At 49.5% G+C, this 10156-nt stretch overlaps 1 long non-coding RNA gene across 1 annotated transcript; it reads right to left on the reverse strand.

Annotated features, from left to right (window-relative positions):
- Positions 1–846: 846 nt before the first annotated feature.
- LOC113900465 lies at positions 847–4941 on the reverse strand. The gene is made up of 2 exons (XR_003513142.1): positions 3486–4941; positions 847–3095 (listed from the first exon to the last, which is right to left on the reverse strand). It is a non-coding gene; the product is annotated as an uncharacterized LOC113900465 (long non-coding RNA).
- Positions 4942–10156: the final 5215 nt, after the last annotated feature.

The following is a 10156-nucleotide window of genomic DNA, read 5'->3' on the forward strand; positions in this document are numbered from 1 at the left end:
TCCATGGGGTCACTAAGAGTCGGACACGACTGAGCGACTTCACTTTCACTTTTCACTTTCATGCATTGGAGAAGGAAATGGCAACCCACTCCAGTGTTCTTGCCTAGAGAATCCCAGGGATGGGGGAGCCTGGTGGGCTTCTGTCTATGGGGTCACACAGAGTCGGACACAACTGAAGCGACTTAGCAGTAGCAGCAGCAGCAAGCTTCTGAACTACATGGCTTCATAGTATAAAATATAATGCAATGTGAAATACTTACATATTAAATTATAAAATAAAGATGCATGAGAAATAGGTATTATATATAATAAATATAGTATAAACTCATGTGTTCAAGTTTATAATGTTTTTATAAAGTGAATGAAAAATTCTTGTTTATTCCTCTAATTTTTTTTTATTGTTACTGAGTTTTGCATTTTTTCTTTTCAAAAGGGCAAACAGGCAGAGGGGCTGTGGGGACTTCTGCCAGGTCTAAGTTGGCCATAGTCAAAAAAGTTTGAGGGTGCCATCCAGAGAAAGGACACTGCAATTAATTTCCTCCAGCTTCCTCTCTTTTTTCCTCAGAGTGGTTTGAGAATTAATGGTTGGACAATGAAGCATTTCTGCATCCCCACACAGGAAATGATAGAGAAGTTCTAAGTGTGATGGTGTAAACATATTATCATCTGAGACAGAAATAGTTGCCTTGTCCACCCAAAGGTACAGTGAGCATATGGGTTGTTGTCTTTTCATCTCCATTTACTATCTGCAGTTTCCCTTTAATAAAAGAACAGAGAAAAGAGAACTAATCCAGCAGTTTAGGCTTCTCATCTATTATAAGGAGAAGAAAAATTCAAAGTCAAAAATCAGTGTGGAATATTTTACTCGCAAGCTTTTAGAAGATACATATAAACAGAGATCAAAGGAAGGCAGAGACACCAGGAGACATGGTTGATTATATCCTTCCAACAGTGGTAACTGTGCCTCAATTTGCAGGGAAATAGGTTCCCTTTCACAGACCTGATGATGTGAGCTGTGGCCGAGACTGGAGCACGTCCGGCTCTGCCCCCCGCCCCAGCACTTCACGGAGTTCTGGGGGGAGTTGGTGTCTGTGGCAGGATCTGGGTCTGGGTCCTCCTGGCTTCTCATCAGCCCAAGGGCAGAGCACCCACAGAGAAATACAAACACTCCACATGCCATATGCACTGGCGGTGCTTTGTATCTACATTTTTTTAGTTACAAAATATACATTTATTATACCAGAGTTGGAAAATTCTAAACCATATAAAAAAGAAAGTAAATGTCATCATAATCCCTGTACTCGAGAGTAACCACTGTTGCAATGCTGGTCCTGCTTCTTTCAGTCCTGTGTGTGTGCGTGTATATGCACATCTACATGCAGTCAGACATCAACAAGGATTTCCCAGCCCTTCTTGTTTCTGACGAGGCTCAAGCCTGCTGCATGTTCTTCAGAAGCCCGAAGCCTTTCCTAGTGTTCTGGAAATTCCAGGAGTCTCATGTCCTCTGGATCACCTCAGTCTCCAAGCGTCTGTTTCTACAGCCATTTTAATTGCGTTGTTCTGCATTTCATGAACCTAGATGAATACTAAGTCTTTCTTTGGATTTCCATCCCAAATGTCCACTCACACAAAGCGTTTATTGTTAAAACGGACTTTACTGAAAATGGCAGGTGGGGCAGAGTTAGAGTTTAGCTTGCAGCCATAGTAGCGCCTACAAATGGAGGGCCAGGCATCTTTGTGCCCTGCAGGCAGCCCAACACCACCCTCCCGCCCCCCTTGGGGAATGTCTGACTCTGGGGATCTGGGACTCATATCTTCAGCTCTCTCCTCCACCTTTGGTTCCATACCCCCTTCTCCCCCACAAGCCAACATAGCCCCCCAAACCTCCTGTTGGTCTGCACCTTTCAACACCAGACCCTCAAGTTCTCTTTCCTAATACAAGGGATTTGTGAATGAATTTTCTTAAACAAGGACCTTTCTTCTTACCAGTAACTGTTAGAATAACAAAAATCTTGAGATCATACTCTATATACATCTTTATTCTGCCTTTTAAAATTGACCATTACATTTTTAGCACTTTCTCTGTCACTAAACCCTTAATGACACAGTACTTCATTGAATAGTTGCATTCATTTCACTAGTCTGCTATAGTTGGGCAGTCTTTGCTTTGGGGAAATTTATAAAGCAGAAGTAATGAGCTCAAAGGGGTGTGAATATCCTTAAGGTCTAATACTAATTGCCAGATTGTCCTCCAGAAAGGTTAGGTCAATTTGCATACTCCCCAGCTATAAAGGAGAGTGTCAAGTAACATGATTCTTTAAATGATTTGCTAATTTGGCACTGGCTGTGTTAGAGACTATTTCAGGGCAGCAAAATGTCTGGTCACTCAGCGCCTCAGAGAGCCTGAGGCATGAAGGGAGTTCTTGGCTTGGCTGGACTCCAGGACCCTGACGTGGGTCCACAAACCTCTCAGGACCTCTAGTGCCACTGCCTCACCCAGGCAAGGACACCCACTGCCTCGGGTAACCCAAGCAGGCCCTTGCCCCTGCCCCCTGCCCTTAGAGAGGTAACATTCCCTGGGCAGCTCCTTGTCTACCTTGGGTATGCTGCCTTTGGCCAGGTCTCCCAGCCATTCCTGAACAGAGAAGGAAGGCATTGGGCACTCCACTGTCTCCCTGGCTCAGTGGGGAACAAAGTCTAGACCCACCAAACTCATTTCTTTCTCCCTCATTGGAGCTTGAACATGATCAAGAGCATCAGCTCCCTCATTGCCCATCCTTCGCGGAGAGTGTTTCAAGGGCCCTGCTTTCCCTTCCCCTGAGGTCAGAGAGCTGCCAACAAAGAGAGCCTTGGAGCTCATCTTTCCTTCCCACACCCCTTTCCTTTCTGGAGGTGAGAGAGATCCGGGGAATCTGAGCCCTTCCCCGCTTCACGGTTAGGACAGTGGCTAAGTTGCACTTTTCCCACTTAGCAGAGCACACGTGTACACAGGCAGCTGAGACACTGGCCATCCAGACTATTTTTAAACAGATTAAAAATACTGACTTACCTCAGAGGATTGTGCTGAAGGGGCTTGTTTAGGGTATCAGATGAACCTTTACAAATATAAAATGCTTTGCGTCACCCTGCTCTTAACGCCCACCATACAGGTTCCTCTGCTGGGAGCCAAGCAGGAAGAGAGTTGTAAACTCAAGCTGGCAAAGGAATGAGGGTAATGGGCAGACTGGGTTTTGTGCTGCTCTGAGTGATTCAGCCTCTCTAGACCCTGGACAGCCCTGGGGGCAGACCCTGAATTGCCAGGCTCAGTACAGGGCTTGACACACAGAAAGTGCCCCAGAAGTGTTGGTTGTTGTCTAGGACCATGCAGGTCATGGAGGCCAGCTGCCAGAGATGCTGTGATCTCTGATACCCCTGTTGAGCCCAGGCATACGCTTGTCCCCCTCATGCCCCAAGTCCTTCGGCAGCATCCCCGGACCCATCCCCACCTTGCTGTTGCAGAGCAGAGGAGGGTCAAGTGCTCTTCTGTTCCAGGTCAGGCCCTTTGGATTTAACCTTGAGGCAGAGGCTCAGCTGCCCTGACAACCCGCAGCTCCTTTCTGCAGCAGCACCTCCCGCAAAGGTAGCTAGGCACGTCCTTGGCTGCCGGCTTCCTGGGGCGATAAAAATAGCTGAGGCCCTGCAGCTGCTGAATGATGAGTTCTGGAAGGAGATGATTGATTCTCACAGCTGAGCCCCGGGGTCAGTGAGCGCTGTGCAGGCAGAGGGGCCTGGGGTGAAGGCTGGGCTCGGCCCTGGGCCGCTATAGATAGAGCTGTTGACAGAGGGATCCAGGCTCTCTGCACCTGAGGGGAGCACAGCGTCAGCTAATTAAAAGGAACTGCAAAGGGCTCTTGTGGAAGGCAGACCACGCACCATTTTCTTTTAGGCCAGAGTTGACTTTTTTTGATAAGTACATCATCTCCACACCTTCATGTGGAACAAGGTTCCCACCAGGACAAGAGTTATTTCCAGGGAAAGTGATGGGGTGATAAAGCGACAGGAGCCCATCTTCCCCTGAAACAATGCTGAGGAGCTGGCCGGGCTTATGAAACACCCTAGGGACACAGATGTCAGGCAGCTCCTTACGGCCTGAAGTCACCCCCTGCCCCTCCCTTAGGCTGCAGCAGGGCTCTGCTCGCCTTGCCAGGGGCCTGGGCCTGGGCCATTGACCTGGGCTGCTCCGGTTCTTCACGGTGATCTAAGGTGAACTGTGCCCATGGAGCTCCTGGCTGCTAACAGAGTAGCTTTGAAGCTGGGTCCCACATCACAAAGCTGCTGGGCTGTGCACAAGTAAAAAGCTGGACAGGTGATGTTGTACAGCTGGACCAGATCTGGACGATTCAGAGAGAGGGCCATGTGTGTTTACAGAGCATGCTCTTTAGGCAATCTATAGCTCAGTGTGTTCTGTAAAGCACCAATAATAAGGTTTCAGAGACAGAAGGAGAGAGAGAAGAAATTGCTGGAGGAAGGAGACATGAAGAGGCAAATGTGAAAGAATATGCTTTCCCATGTGGTTATTAAAAAGACGATGAGTTGATGAAGTGGCCAAACACAGAAGATCATCCCGACGGCCGCTCCCCAGGAGAAGACACAGGACTGTTATCGGAGCAGAGGGCTGGGAGGGACCCACTGGTTTCTGTTAAAGAAACAAACAAACAAAAAGACTCTGCAGAGAAGCCTGGGTTAGGATCACAGGCTGGAAGGAGCAGGGACCCTCTCTTTGTCTTTTATGCCACCTGTTGGGCATCTAGGTGTGTCTTTGTCTCTCTGGAGACACAGGAGTTGCACAAACTCATGCAATCCCCTCTTCACTGTTCTTTGTTCAGAGGTGGGGTTGTGCGTGTTAAGTTGCTTTAGTCATGTTTGACTCTCTGCAACACTATGGGCTGTAGCCCACCAGGCTCCTCTCTCCAGGCAAGGATACTGGGAGTGGGTTGCCGTTCCTCCTCCAGGAGATCTTCCCAACTCAGGAATCGAAACCACATCTCATATCTCCTGTATTGGCAGGCAGGTTCTTCACCTGTAGGGCCACCTGGGAAGTGCAGAAAAGAAATTTCAGAACAGTAAGGAAACAACCCCAGGGGCCTTCCCAGGTGGTCTAATTCTTAGGATTTCACCTTCTACTGCAAGGAGTGCCTGTTCGATCCCTGGTTGGGGATCTAAGATCCTATATGCCTCACGCCTAAAAATCCAAAAGTTAAAACAGGAACAATATTGTAACAGATTCAATAAAGACTTTAAAAATGATCCACATTAAAAAAAACAAACAGGAAAACAACTTCACAGGTCACCTCCAGCTCTGTTCCTGGCATTTATGGGGGAGAAATGGAGAGTCCTTCTCTGGCAAACCCACCTCTGTCCACACAATGAGGGTCCTCCATATACACACACTGTATAGACACCCCAGCCCTAGCTCTGGCTCTCCATCCCACCAAAACACCACCACTTGGCCACTGCCTGGGGCCAGGAGTGTGCACATGGGCTACCCTTTGGAGGTCAGACCTGGGAAGAGCGCACAGGCTGAGGCCATTTGGACCTGGAATTTCCAGGTTCCAGTTCCCTAGAACAAGCCTAGAGGTGGCGGGTTGTGGGGTGGGTGTCACTGGATCTAGGTGGACACATCCTCGTGGTCACACAGACTTTTCATTGCCTCATGAAAGTGGTGTGACCCAGGAAGGTGAAAATCGGGCCCTTAAAGGGTAGGGTTGAAGGCAGGAACCCCAGTTGCTCAAGTCTAACTGATACTGAGTACATCAAACTGAAGCTGTCCAAAACAGGATGAATTTCCCGCCAAATCGATTCCTCTCCTTGCATTCCACCTCAGTGCCATCTTCCTCCCCCAGGGAACTCTGGGATCCCAACTCCTTCCCCATTTCTGAAGCAGCATTCAGGTCTAGGAATTCCAGCTCCTCCAGAATCTTCCTTCTCTTTCGGTCCTTGGCTACAACCCAGTGAGAACTCTCACTTGTGCCTGAACTGATTTCCTGGTCTCCTGGCTTGATCTCCTCCCATCCAATTTCCACACTGCCACCCCAGCAGTTTTTCCCCAGTGTGAGTATGACCTCTCTACCTTCTGTCCTACTTAAAGCTCTTCAGGGGCTCTCTGTGCCAACAGGATAAAATCCAAGTTCTTCAACCCAGCACACAAATCTCCCTCTAACCCTCCTCTGCCCCGCTCCTCTCTCCCCCAGCCTCCAGCTCTCAAACCTAGCCAGATTCACTCACAGTGAGTATAGTGTACCCTTTCTGACCTCCTTGCTCCTTGCTCATTTTGCTCCTTCTGCCTGCAGTGTCCTTGCTTGGCAGCCTGGTCAATGTGTACTTTCTCCCAAATGATAGCCTTTTCAGTGCCCCCTACCATCTCTTTCCACCCCAGGTAAAACTGATCCCCTTATCTGTAACTGAACTGATGCTCACAGCATAGCAATTAACACATTTTCTGGTATTTACTTGTTTGCGAGTCTTTTTTTTCCTAACTAGCCTGTAAATTCCTGAAGGCAGGGGCTAAATTCTTCTTCTTGACATCCCTATGCTTGGCATGGGAGCATGTGTTGAACTGGAACAGAAAAGCATCCCTGTGATCAAAAATCCTCATCTTTACTGCTGCATCACCTGGGAAGACCTGCTGCCACAATCAGATTGTGTGTTGATGTGCATATATTACTTGCTTCATTTTTACCAGATATCATATAGAACAATTCTGAAACAATAGGCAGAAACTGATCACGAAGTTCAGGCATGCATTCAAGGCAAGGATGAGTCCATAAAAGGAGTCTTGCTGAGAACCTTTGGCGCCGCCAGCAGCTGGAAAGGCTCTCGGAGCCTGCAGAAGTTCCAGGGCTGTGGATTCTCTGTCTCAGGTGCCAAGGTCATCTCAGGACGAAGGCCAGGTCAGTTACTTCGGCCACTTGGCGGGCTTCTTCCTCACCCTTGGAAGGGGAGGGAGGGGGAAGGGTAGACAGGTATGAAACCTACTCAGGTGGTCAAGGCCCAACTGCCCATCTCATCCATCCATGATACCTTGAATGTGGTAGTGCCAAAGATATAATCAGGAGCAAGACACAGCCCTGCCATTGAAGGGCCCTCACTCAGCTTGGAAGACAGGGAAATAAACCAGTGGTAACCGTGGAGCAGAACACCTGCCAAGAAAGGGTGAAATACCACGTGATTGAAGGCCCCCGAGCACGCATTGCCCGCCTCCATCGTATGACTCCTGGTCCTGTATGCTCTTCGCCTCACTCTTTTCTGTTGCAGGGCCTCTGTCCTTGCTCACCAGCCTTCTCTGCACACCTCGTCCCCTGCTGGCCCCTCTTCATCTTCCAGCTTCCACTGTCATTCCTCACAGAGACCTTCTTCATTGCCTAGCCTATGGCAACTTCTCCATTTTATTCCTTGTCATTTGCTTTAGGCTTCTTGTTTATTTCCTTTAAAGCACTTACCAGGTGTGACTATTTCATTTATTTAAACGTTATTAACTCTTAAATCCACAACAGAATAAGCTCCAACAGAGGCTGCATCCATCCTATTTTCTCTCGTGTGAACAGCATCTGGCACATAGTAGGGGCTCAAGAATCATTTATGAAGCAAGTGAAGGAAAAAAGGACTCTTGTGAATCCTCTAGTGTGTGATGGGGGAGATGTCATGTAAGGTTTCCCAGAGACAGGACATTTGAGCAGGGCCTTGAAGCATTGTTAAGTGTTTGCCAGATGGCAGGACCGTCACAGGTGTACGAGCAGGGATACACGTAGCCCATCTGGGAGGGTAGGGAGGGGCACGACCGCTGTTGGCAGTCTGTCCCTTTTTGTGTACAGCCACTAACTGATGCATGGGGCGAGGTAAACTATTAAAAGTCTGTTTTGACACATCGACCTCTTTGGCAAGCCCATTGAATTCAGCACACGAGTTAAACAAATGCAGCACAGCTGAACAATTAGAACTCGGGGAGCTATACTTGAGGGACCCAACAAGGACAACAAGGACACTCAAGTGACCTCAGATGATTCCGAAACCTGGGAAAAATACCCCGGCAAGCCCAAGTCATCTGATCATGAGACTCATCTCCTGATCGCCTCTGACTGCTTACAAAGAGCTGGCCAAGGACATTCCAACTCTTCCAGGCCATCAGGCCAAGTTCCCAGGGACAGCTAGCCACTCAGCTCTCTCCCCCATCACACCCAAGGGCTGCATCCCATCGGCTGGCAGACACCTGCCCCAGAGCCAGCAAAACCACCACCACTTTTGTACGGGGCCACGGGGAGAGGCTGTGGTTGGCAGAGCCTGGTGATTTATGACCTTCAGGCTCACCACCAGCACTGTGTCAAGTAGAGTCTCCAACTTCCCCAGGCATGGTCTCTCAGTTCCAGTGATTTATGGATCCCGAGGGCGCCAGTCACTTTTTCCTTCTGCTCTTTCTGCACCCTCCTCCCAGGACAAACAGGTTTCATACCCTGTGGTCCTATTGCGTGTGATGACAAAAAGAGGTTCCATTGGCCCATATCCTCTCTGCACCTGCTGTTGGGGGATGATGGCTGTTGATCGGCAGCCACATCCATTTCGCTGGCATTTCTTCAGCTCTTTGTGTGGTGCCCGGGCACCAGCCATCGTGTTCTTTCTATGGCTTTGTCGGTTGCCAGGATCCACTTCCCACCTGTAGCAGGCCTGGCTCAAGACTGTGAGGTTGGGTTTTCTTTCTATCCTTCTTTCTCTCTTTCCCTCCCCCATCTGTGTGTGTTAGTTGTTCAGTCATGTCCAACTCTTCGTGACCCCGTGGACTGTAGCCCACTAGGCTCCCCTATCCATGGGATTCTCCAGGCAAGCTTACTGGAGTGCCAGTTCCTTCTCCTGGGGGATCTTCCCGATCCAGGGATTGAACCCTGGCCTCCCACGTTGCAGGCAGATCCTTTACTGTCTGAGCCACCAGGAAAACCCCTCCATCTATAAGAATCCATAAATCTTAGCTTGATTTCTTGGCATGAAGAACCAAAGTGTCTGAATTTCCTTCCATGAGAGTTGAGCAGTCGTAACAGTTTCCCTGTCAGTGCTGCCCTTGAGCAGCTGATACCCTGAACCTGCTCTGTTTGTGCTGTGCAGTGAGTGGGTCTTGAACTTCTTCCAAATCATGCCTTTATTCCAAGTGGTCACAGGAGAACAGGAAAATGGCACTCTTGCATTGCTCTTGGGTTCTATCAAGGCAGTGGCATCCTTGGGATCCAGAACGTGGAGAGGCACAGTCAAGACAGAGTGGGAGGGAGGTGGGGGAGTACCTCGCAGTGTCACCAGCTTTGAAGACCACGCATGCATGCTCAGTCCCTTCAGTCATGTCTGACTCTTTGGGACCCTGTGGACTGTAGCCCACCAGGCTCCTCTGTCCATGGGATTCTCCAGGCAAGAATACTGGAGTGGGTTGCCATGCCCTCCTCCAGGGGATCTTCCTGACCCAGGGATTAATCTTTTGTCTTCTGCATTGCAGATGGATTCTTTATTGCTGAGCCACCTGGGAAGCCCTTGAAGGCCATAGTTCCTTGGCAAAGAATCATAACTCTCTTGAACCTGCAGGGGGTATTTGGGCATTTACCAAGTAGAGGCCGGTGTCTGCAGGAAATCACAAGCAAAAAGCAAGAGCAGCCATTCAGTGAGATCAGATCCTTTTCTCTCTGCTGTGCACTGGCGAGTGGAAGCACGCGTAGACAGTCCAGCACCATGGCTCTCGTGCTCACCCTGTGGCAGTGCCTCTGTGTTCTGCTCAGGAGAGCTGACGTAAGCCAGCCCAGTTGGCTTTCAGCTCCAAAGGTGGCAGGCAGCAGCAGGACATGTCCGGTCTCAAGGTGGGGGGTGGGGTGGGGTGCCAGGGCTGCTTCTCCAAGTGCACCAGGCTGCTGCATGTAGCTGCCTTCCCTCTGGTTTCTGGTGGCCTCCCCAGCCTTGAGGGGCCTGCCTGTACTCCTTTCATCAGCAGAGCCAAACAAACTGTGGGCTGGAGACTCTGGGATGTGGGGAAGGTGCCCACAGTGCTTGATCCAGGAGTCCCTGCTCTCAGGATGATGGCATATTGTGTGTGTGTGTGTGTGTGTGTGTGTTCAGTCATGTCCTATTCTTTTGTGACCCCATGGACTATAGC

The sequence above is a fragment of the Bos indicus x Bos taurus genome, chromosome 10 (assembly GCF_003369695.1).
Source record: "Bos indicus x Bos taurus breed Angus x Brahman F1 hybrid chromosome 10, Bos_hybrid_MaternalHap_v2.0, whole genome shotgun sequence".
In the NCBI taxonomy this organism is placed as follows: Eukaryota; Metazoa; Chordata; class Mammalia; order Artiodactyla; family Bovidae; genus Bos; species Bos indicus x Bos taurus.